Source organism: Marmota flaviventris, chromosome Y (assembly GCF_047511675.1).
Source record: "Marmota flaviventris isolate mMarFla1 chromosome Y, mMarFla1.hap1, whole genome shotgun sequence".
Taxonomy (NCBI): domain Eukaryota; kingdom Metazoa; phylum Chordata; class Mammalia; order Rodentia; family Sciuridae; genus Marmota; species Marmota flaviventris.
The window spans coordinates 9,463,510-9,474,710 of NC_092519.1; the positions used below are offsets into that span (position 1 = coordinate 9,463,510).

The 11,201-nt window shown below is 42.4% G+C and overlaps 1 long non-coding RNA gene across 1 annotated transcript; it reads right to left on the reverse strand.

Moving 5' to 3' along the window:
- Positions 1-1,291: 1,291 nt before the first annotated feature.
- LOC139703587 (uncharacterized) lies at positions 1,292-4,971 on the reverse strand. The gene is made up of 2 exons (XR_011705785.1): positions 2,368-4,971; positions 1,292-1,515 (listed from the first exon to the last, which is right to left on the reverse strand). It is a non-coding gene; the product is annotated as an uncharacterized lncRNA (long non-coding RNA).
- Positions 4,972-11,201: the final 6,230 nt, after the last annotated feature.

Genomic DNA, 11,201 nt, shown 5'->3' on the forward strand with positions numbered 1-11,201 from the left:
GTGAAGAACTGCTGAGCCAATGTGAAGGATTTCCGGTGCACCCCAGATGTAGAATGTGCATTATTAAATGGATTATATGGACCTCTTAGTGACAGTAATTTTGAGCTGCTATAGGCACTGTCAGCTGTTAAACAGCAGGCAATTTTGATGACCTTGTTCTAATTTCTATTTATATTTATCCTAAATTGGACACCTGGGAGTTTGTTTATATAAGAGAGGGAAATTTACTAAGTAATCCTGCCAGCTCTGCTGCCATCTGATGGGGAGGCAGCTGAGCTCAGGGGAAGCAGGGAGACACCTGGGCTGCAGCCAAACTGCCAGGTTATTTCTCAAGATGAGTCACTTCATCCCCCACCCCCTGAGAATCAAAGACACTGTGTGTCAAGTGGGGTGTCACTTCCTGTCACCTGCTGAGGCCACTCCATGAGGCAACCCAGCAATGTGGCTCATTAGTATGCAAATGAATGTACAGGAATGTTACTCGGGAAGGCCCTTGCCTTTGGGCCTCTCACTAATTCAGATGAGACTTTCTTCATCAGTTCACTATGGAAATAAAAGAGGATTCCTTCAACAGGAAGAACACTCAAACCATGTAAGTCTACACAAACCTGGAATTGAAGGGCAGATCTATTTGTTGGTGAGTTTCCAGGTTGGCTAAGCTTTAGGCCTATCTGGATTCAGCATTTAAACAAGGTGCATGTTCACAAATGTCCTTCCGGTGGATGCATTCAAAAGAAACTGTGTGCATCCATGGAGTGGGTTGTCTGGCAATAAAGTAGAATGAAAGATGGATACCAAAGATGACAAAGATAAATCTCAAATATATTGTGCTTAGCAGAAGAGGGTGACCTCAAAAAGCTGCCTAATGTATATTCCCCTTAGTACTGCTCTTGAAAACTCAAAATGGTATGGGTGGAGAATGAATTGGCTGTTTCAGGAGAGCAGGGCTGGGGAGGCTCTGGCTACAAAAAGTCAGAGCACCAAACAGGGGTGTAGGAATGGAGCTGCTGTGTGTCCTGATAGAGCTATACACCAGAAAGTGGATTTAAGTGAAGAATACAGTGATTTTTAAGATGCATCATCATCATCGCTCTTCATTATCATCTATGAAGCTGAGTTGATTCTCAAATTCCACATGAGGGTGGAACCAGCAACTCCAGGCTCACATTTTGCTTCTTTGAAATCTAAGTGGAAGTCAAGGGAAAACTTTCTGTTCCCCAAAGTCTCAGGGAAAACTACTATTGAAAGACCCACCGATTCCCTGTCCAAGAAAGACGCACGAGGCACTGGCTGCAAAAGCAAGAGGTGATTTATTGATACACAGGCGCCTGCGGGTGCCCAGCGAAACCTCAGCCGGAGCTTCGGTGAACTGGCACACCGGGCTTTGGGGTACAGATCTTTTATAGGGTACAGTGGTCAGTTTCCCTCCTAGCACAGTAACAGGTATCTCATTGGCTCTTTTGAATCCAGCATATAGGTCACTTAAAGGGTAAACTTGTTTTTCACTATAGGTTCCTGGAAAAACCATATAAAAACCATTTGTTATTCATTGTATGGTTTTTCATTGTATGATCCCGTTTGCCCAACCGTGCCGGTTCCTTTCCCAACCATCCTGTCCTTTCTTAATTGGTTACACTTAACTGATTTTCTGAAAAATACATCTGACGTCTGTGCAGGTGCGGAAGCAAGCCCTGGTGATTTATTATTGGGCCTAAAGTTATTGGGCTGGGGTCTTTCATTCCCCCCTTTTTCTTTATCATGGATAGAATCTTATATCCATTGTTCTGCTTGCTCAGGTTCTTGGATTAAGCTTGTGTGTGACCCTGTTTGTTGTTTAAGCAACTGGTACTGTTGAGTTAGAACCATAGTTTGGATTATAGAAAGTCTCTCTCTCATGAATTGCACCAATCTATTGAGTATGCAGGGTCCAAACGTTAGGATTATTAGCAGAATAACTAAAGGTCCCGCTATGGTGGATAGCAAAGTAGTTAACCATGGGGATTTGTTAAACCAATGTTTAAACCATCCTTGTTGTGCTTCAAAAAAATTTTTTTTTTTTTTTTGCCTTTTTGCCAACCTTTCAGTGACTTTTTTCATAGTTTCCCGGACCACCCCCGTATGGTCAGCATAAAAACAACATTGTTCCTTTAAAACCACACAGAGACCATCTTTCTTAAGGAATCACAGATCTAATCCCCTCCTATTTTGTAGCACGACTTCTGCGAGGGAAGAGAGAGATTTCTCTAAGGCAGTGATAGACTTGGTCACTTGATATTAGACCCCCGATTTATCTAACCACACTGACTACCTAACTTTAAATCTGGCTTTATTTATTTATTTATTTATTTTAATTTGGGAACTCCTTACTGCTGTGAGGAAGGGGGACGAAGAGAATCTTTCTGGCTTCTTCAGGCTGAAAAGGGACGGCGTGGGGCAAGCAGTTTGGAGTCCCCCTTAAAAATATCGGGTCTATCGAGTGGTTCATGATGAAAGTCTAATTGAGAAGTAATAGGCTGGAGGGCTATTTGAGTGATGGGTGGTCTATAAGAGAAACAAGAACTTATTAGTACTGGAACCATATTGATGCAGTAATAAATGCCACAGCACAGGAATATGCCAATGAGTATAATGGCCAAGACAAAGATTAACAATGTTTTCCATCAGGCAGTACCAGGAACTAGGAGCTAGGATATTGTTTCCACAAAAAAGTTGCTGAGGACATGGCTTCCATCTGAGCAGGTAAATCTTTAAAGATATTTGTCACATTGTCAGAAATGTCAGGGATGTCAACACAACAACTAACATGTAGGGTTACAGATGTCTTTTTCTTTAAGATATAGTTTAATAATTTAATGCCATCTGATCCTGCAAAATCCTTTTACTAGTATAACCTCTGTGTCTAATAGAGAAATCTTTAATTCTGTTACTTAGGGCTGGATAACCATATTAGCAAACATCAAGCCTACCTGCGTTGGCTAGAAATAAAGGCCTTAGACTAAAACTACTCTAGCAGTCCCTTTGACAGTTATCAGGCATGTCTGTCTAAGAATCTTTTTTGTAGCCTTCAGTCTACTTATTTATGGAAGTTACATTTAACTATTATTATCATTTAAGATGTCCAGGAACAGCTGTGCTTTGGCTTTGACTGTCTTTGCTAAGTGTTTAAGATGAAGCAAGTCAAAACTGACTTTTGTTTCTACCTATTGTTTACAGTCAGCTGAGTTATCCTGGGAGTCCTCGGGAACTTCATAGCAGCTTTTCAGTTCTGCTAGTGCCATTTGCGCTAGGATGGGTCCAGGCCTTGCTTGACCATATGGCTTCCCTCAGAAGCATCAGGGATGTCTCCCTTTTCTAATGACCCTCCTCTTTACAGCAAATGCACCGATTGGCTTTCTGTCCTCCACTGGTCTCATTAATCTCACTGCTCAGGAGGTTATGTGGCCTAGAGTTGCTGAGCCCTTTGGAGAAGTCCCCTATTCCCTGATTCAGACTGACTCAGAGGGCAAGAGCCGAATATTGGTTTTCTTGGCCCTTTTAATTTAACTAATTTTAAAAACTTGATCTTAAACATCCAGCAAATAAGTTAACAGCCTTATATTAAGAGCACTGGGCTTTAATGTCTATCTCTCTATCCTGTAGGTGATAACTCCTTATCTTATGTTGACCCAGGTTGTGTTCTTAAAGCAATACCTCTTTAAAACATTAACAGGCAATCCTTAAACCATCTATAAGTAAACTACAAAACAAAAACTAGGGTAAAAACATATTTAGCTTATATAATAGCTACCTTGAATTCTGGCCGGGTTATACATCATAATTTCCTGTTTGAGATCCTAGTAATCTTGGCAAAAACCTACTTTTGGACACAACTTTAACTGTACTGAAATCTGGCTTACTTTTTTCATAGCCACTTTCACATGTAGTGAGATGGGACAGAGCCTTATCTCAAGTAAGGCAGGGCTCTTTATAAATCTCAAGTACTATAGTTCTGAAGCTGATCATTTTACAAAGTTTACATAAATTGTTGTTCAAGTTTAATATCACACCTAAAACATGAATTAAAGGCTGAAAGCTTTTAACCTCTTGTAGAAAAGTAGTAATGTACTTTTGTGTTTTGCAATAAAATCTTTACACAGATTAGGCTCTCAGACCCTCAGAGTAGAAAGTAACATGGAACCGTACATATCTTATTGATAACAAGTTCAGTTTAGAACACAAATGATATAATTGAATCTCTAACATGTTTTTTTGAAGCCTAAAATTACCATACAACTTTAGAACACCAGCTCGATATAATGTTCTTTTGAAGCTTCTACCTTACAGACTTGTATACCTGGAAGATATGAACACATTAATAACACCATAATTACATAAACCTCCTTTTGTTCACATTTTGAAACAATACTTGTAAACTTTTAAATTTAAGCAGAGTTAACATTTTATTAGGGCCTTTTTGAACACCTAGAGAAACTTATAAGCTTAATTTTGAGGACATTTTTACTTTTATCTGTTTACCCAATCTAAATTGAACCGTTTGAATCACTTGAATTAAAGATATTTGGATCTATTTTTAATTAATTTTTTTTTTTTTATGAGCGCTCCTCATCTGTCAATTGTTATATCACTGCAGGATATATGGACATACACACATACAGACATACCGACATACAACACATAACAAGAGTGTGCACACATAACAATAATAAAGGCCTCGTAGCTTTTCGCAGATGAAATCTCCATTGCAATGTTTTTTTAAAAAAAAAACTTTACTGATCAGAAAAACATTAACCTAGGTCTGCAGGATCAGAATCACGAGCTCAAAAAAATACAGAATCTAAGAAAAAAACAAGAATCCTAAAAAAAGATGACTGGCCAGTAGTTAGTAAATACCATACAATTTATTTCTTGGTTTGGTCTAGTTTGAGTTCAGGTAAAAAGACACTTTTATTCCCCCCCCCCCCCTTTTTTTTTTTTTTTTCCCTTGGGCCTGAGCTCCAAGCTGCTTCTGTTTGCATATCAGTTTAAGCCCTGACCAAGGTCTGGAAGGAGCAGGGAAAAAAAAAACTGCTATTTTGAGCAGACACTTTAGGCCTAAGACATTTTAACCTTAAGTTATATTTCCAGGTTTAGATGTTGAAAATTATGATACAAATTTAAGAAGCAATTTCCAAAATTTAAAATTTTATATCTTTTTACACTAGAAAAACTTGTTCACATAAAACTGGAAATAGGATCTCTACCATCAGAAGAAATTTCTTTAGTACCTCTAAGCCACTTTGCTTGTTCTGAAGTTTCTAAAGTAGCATTGAGTTACATTAAATTTGCCCACACATTACCATATATATCTGAAATTAAGCTTTGAAAATTTCTAAGACTATTGGTATTTTATCTAATGTCATTTTTATGAGCCAGACCAACGTTTTAATTTTTTTTCAGGCTACCCAGTTCAAAATTGAAACTCTTTAAATTTTTTTTTTTTATCCCAAGTATTTAAGTTTTCTAGCATGAACTATCTGAAATCAAACTAAACAATTGCTTAAACCCAACTTTTAACTGCAAGATAGTGCAATGCTTTAGAAACCCATTCAGATACCAGATTGTTACAATAAAAATTATTATTATTATTTTTTTTTTAGACACACATTTAACCTAGATTATCCCTAAGAAACAATCAGACAACCAGATAAGAAAATATCTCTCCAGGTTTTGAACTTTCATTTAATTATGACTCCCATCAGTGGCACCATAGACTTTCCCATGAGTGGACCAGATGTTTTCACGTAGAGGCAACTATAGGTGTAAAATCAAGGGTCCCAGTGTGACTGGCTTTACTGCATTCAGTGTCCCTTCTTTTTAAGTAAACAGAGGTGGCATAATCCTTAAGATGTAGACAAGGACCCAGGGAACTCCCCAGAGCTAAATGGCTCTGGCAGCTGCTGGGAGTCCCTTAATCCTATCTTTCACCCATAGGATCAGTTCCTCCAGTTTGGTTTGACCTTAGGCATTAGGCTTTTTTTTTTTTTTCCTAACTTTTTAGTAGCCAGCTCCCAAAAAGTCCATCCTCTGCTTGCAGTTGTTTCGAGTGCTAGGCTTCCCCAAGAGAGCAGAGTGGGGACTCCTTAAAAGTCCCCTTGAGAGTGTTAAAATTTGTGACTGAAAATTTGGTTCCCATCTCTAAAGCCAATTAACACTAATTTAATAATGAGGACAGGGCTTTGAGAAAAGTCAAAGCGAGATGTTAAAGTTGTTATAGATTGTCCCATGTTAGTCTTAGATGGAGTGAGAAAGTGCAAAGGCAAGAAGACAGACACAAATATCAGACTGGACACAGAGAACGCTGCGCGGCTGGAGCACAAACCGAACGTACCTGACGGATTAGGGAGAGGAGGGATACCGTCACCTCCATCACCCACGAGTACAGTGTACTCTACAGAACATTGGAGGCCCCCCAAGATGGGCCTCCCTGAGCCCCTGGGACGTCTCCCAGGGTGGCAGGGGAGAAGTCTGAGTTCGTCAACTCCTTCTCAAGCTGCCCAGAATACAGAGCGATTACGCATAATCGTACAGACGCTGCGCATGAACAGATAACAAGATAACAACCAGACAGACAGAGACACAAAATGACACGAACTGGCCAGCTTACCTCCCAGTGGTTATCGGGTGTTCCTCGGGCAGGGATCCAGACGGGGTTACAGGAGTTCTCCTGGCTGGCTCGCCAAATGAAAGACCCACCGATTCCCTGTCCAAGAAAGACGCACGAGGCACTGGCTGCAAAAGCAAGAGGTGATTTATTGATACACAGGCGCCTGCGGGTGCCCAGCGAAACCTCAGCCGGAGCTTCGGTGAACTGGCACACCGGGCTTTGGGGTACAGATCTTTTATAGGGTACAGTGGTCAGTTTCCCTCCTAGCACAGTAACAGGTATCTCATTGGCTCTTTTGAATCCAGCATATAGGTCACTTAAAGGGTAAACTTGTTTTTCACTATAGGTTCCTGGAAAAACCATATAAAAACCATTTGTTATTCATTGTATGGTTTTTCATTGTATGATCCCGTTTGCCCAACCGTGCCGGTTCCTTTCCCAACCATCCTGTCCTTTCTTAATTGGTTACACTTAACTGATTTTCTGAAAAATACATCTGACGTCTGTGCAGGTGCGAAAGCAAGCCCTGGTGATTTATTATTGGGCCTAAAGTTATTGGGCTGGGGTCTTTCACTATCAGGGTTTCTCATTGGCTCTGAGGGTCATGTGCCCAATCCCTTGGCTAATCCCTATGGTCAGGAAATGACTTCTTTTGATTGGTTCAGCCTTGATTATCTGCCCATCTTTGAACCATCACTATGGCCAAGAATGGCCTCTTCTTATTGGCTCAGCCTGGATCATATGCCCATCCCTGAGTCAATCACTATGATCAGGAAATTGTCTCTTCAGTTTGGCTCAACTGCAGTCATGGTCCATCCTCATTAGCCTGGAGATGGAGTTGCCCTTAGCTAAAACTTTGGGAGGGGCCTCCAAGGCATCACCAAGGTGCTATTTTGACAAGAAGAACAAGGAGGTTCAAGGTACAAAACAACACAAAGTCCACTGGCTCTGACTGCTCCTGTTCATCCTAAGTCCAGGCCTGTTTTCCAGCCAGTGCTGCTCTCAAAACCACTGGGGCTGCAAAGAGAAATGAGAATTGCTGTGTCCAAAAAGCATTTTAGCAGCTTCCCTGTGGGAAAAGAGTGCCTTTACAGTTTGATGATGCACCATATTTGAAAGACAAGTTGGAGATTTCGAACACAGGATCCAAAGCAAGCTAATCCCCACTGAAGGACTCCTTTGATGCTTCAAGAGTGATCTCAGGGGCAGTAGAAGCACCAGCTCAGTGCCGGTGACCTGATCATTCCCATAGGGCTTCCTGCCCAGAAGGGAAAGTGCTGGGCCTAAACTCTGCTCCTAGGCTTGCCACTTCTGAATTCTGAAGACTTTGACTTTGAACATGCTCTTTGGGAGTGGCATCTGGTAGAACAATGGAGCATGCCTACCAGCAGAAGAGCAGTGGGCCACATGCTTGCTTGCTGGTCTCAAAGTGACTATAAGACAATGTGCTGCATCTATAATGAGAAAGTGGGGAATTCACTGCTGTTCGTTCAAACCAGAGCTTGCTCCAAGTGCATACAAAAGGCAAAAGATGTTCTACAAAATTGCAACAACTAAGGAACTCATCACATCCTTTACCACCGGTGTTTCTTCCTGCATCAGCCAAGCACTTTTGCTGAACATGGTCACACATGAGGAGAACAGAGTCAGGGAAACCCAGAGCCCTTTGTTCCCACTCCTTCCCAACTGATTGGCCAGCTATGGATATGGGGCTGGTGAGATGAGAACATTTTGAGAAGTCAAATAAAATTGCCAAATGGGCTCAGGAAAGCACTTCTGTTGCTCCAGTGGGGACAAAATACCTACACAGGCATGAGCTTCAGAGCAGGAATGGTGTAAATCTGAGGCATCTGCATGAGAGTTAACTGCTTTCACATTTGTATTGAAAGTTGATATTTCACACTTAAAAATGAATGGGAAAATTTATGCTATTATTTCAGGTTTTAATTTTTCTTGTTTAGAATATCATTAAAGAGCAAATAGAAATTTTATGACAGATGAGAGAGACCCAGAAGGAAGGGAAAGGATTTATACTCTCTCCTTTTAAAGGCATTTTTGTCATTGTTAAACACAATACTGCATTTTCCTTGGGCTCTGAGTGCATGGGAATAACCCCAGGCATACATTCAGGCCACCATCCCCACTTTTTTCTGGACACTTTTTCCAGAAGATTAAAAAGCTGTCTCTGGGGACTCCATCAGAGTCACATAGTTTTTTTTCTTAACCTACTCAATGGCTTTCTAAAAATTAAATTGGTCACACAATATTCATATTTCTGGCTTTTCTGTAAAAATAAAATAAGCTTTGAGCCAGCTGGATAAATTCCCTGAACAGCAGCTACAGCTTGACAGCCTTGGTCACTACTCTTTAGCTAGTGCCTGCACCATGAAGTTTGCCATAGGCCCCATCCCTCCCTGCCACTCACCCCAACTCTCTCACTCACATGTGTACCAGGCCTTTCCCTCCTGCCTTAAAGATGAGAACAGCACTGAGGACAGCAGACAGGGGGATGAATGCAGAATCCCAAGACCTGCATGAATGGTGGCTGGACTCAGACACCTGTGATTCACAAAGGTATTAACTTGATTTTCCTCATGCAATGGGGGGAAGCATGTCTCTGTCTCATCTGGTCTGTGCTGCTGTAACAGAATACTTAAGCGTGGATGACTTATAAAAAGAGAGTTTTATTTCCTATGGTTATGGAGGCTGGAAGTTCATAATGAAGATGCTAACAAATGGCAAGGTCCTACTTTCTCTGTCCCTCATAGGGAATGTGGAAGGACAAGCATGTACTCCCATTCATGGGGACAGGGGGACAAGGCCAAAATCTTCCCTTTTATCAGGAGCCAACCCCGGTGAGACCACATGAATTTATTCCTCAGGGAAGAGCCCCTGTGGCCACCTAACCCCAAAGATTCCTTCCCTCAACAAGTCACACTGGAGACCAAGTTTCAAACCCATGAATGCTGCAGATACATTCAAGCCCCAGCAGTTCCCAAAAGAGCTGTTTCCAAGTCCCAACCCCAGTTTCTGCAAATGTGACCTGATTTGGAAATAGGGTTTTGCCAATGTGATGATGTTAAGGGTCTTGAGATGAGTCATCATAATGCCAATGGCAGTGTCCTCATAAGAGAAATGACAGGATACTTGAGGCACACATAGACACAAGAGAGCACCAAGTGAAGATGGAGAGACCCAGAGGGACTGCAAGGGCTGCTGGTAGCACCAGAGCCTGTCCCAGGCCTCTCCCTGAGCCTTGGAGGGAGAAATTCCCTAACACCATAGTTCTGAATTTCCAGCCTCCAGAATATGTGAAAACCAGTTTCTGTTTTCTAAAGACACCAGCTTTCTGACAATTTGTCACAAGAGCTAGCAGCAGGGTAATAAAATACACTCTCTAGCTGGACAAACAGCCCTGCCTCAGCTTCCTGAGCTCCAAGGTCCCAGATGTGGGCTGCTGGCTTCCTCAGACATTGTGCTAAATCCACCCTGCCTGGTGCCAGCAGGCTGAGAAATCCCAGCCAGTAGGCTGCTTCCTGTCTCTCACTCCATCCAGTTGCAGGCAAACCTGGCACTACACTCTGCAAAGTGCACACCTGTGACTCACAGGATTCACCCTGCACCCAGAGCACAACAGGAGACAGACCCTACTACGTGACAAAGAGGAACATAAGTGACCCCTAAAACAGCTTTACTCTTGGGCCCTGACTGCAGCAGCACAGCAAATGCCTCCTGGGCTTGCTCTTGCAATGAGTGGGGCCCTACCTTATGGGTTTAGACCTCCATCAGCAGAGGGAGGAATGCATGGATCCCAGGGGGACAGGCTGCACCATCACCCCATGTGAGTAGGAGTGTCCCAAGCCTTGCCATCTGGAAAAGGGAGGAGGTGAGCTGGAAGTCAAAGCAAACCCTGGGCTCCTGATGGGTCAGTGTGAGTCTGTGGCCAAGGAGGACAGCTGTGCACATGACCAGAACAGGACAAGGCTCTGAGCGCAAGTGCTTCAAGACCAGCTGGTCCTTGTGGGCTTGAATTTGAGATGGCAGGCTCCTTGGTGTAGAGCCTTAGGAGTCACCAAAGCAGGGCCTCTCTTGAAGGACCATTTCCTTCTTACCCCACCTCTTCATGCCCTCTACCTGGGCCCTCACTGTGCTGTTCTCAACAGTCTTTGATGTATGGCATATACCCCGAATCAAAGCTGAACTCACTCCATGCATCATCATCTCTAAATACCCTCATGCCAGCTCTGGAAGATCAATGACTAATTTCTCCCCATTTCACAGTAGAGGAAACTGACACTCAAGGGAACATAGCTCTTGTCTGAAACCACCAGGACCCAAGCAGGACCTCAGCTTCTTCTGACTGATTCCCTTACCACAGTACCCCCTGGCCAACCTGAACCTAAGGTCACCTTGATGGCCTGAGGAAAACCAGGGCATCCTAGAGGCTCAGGTCCAGCAAGAAAATTGTAGAACATCCAGCCCAGTGACTTAGAGGGCAATTTTTTAGCTATGCATATTTTCATTCAAACAAAACATTTTAAAATCTATTGCACAATAC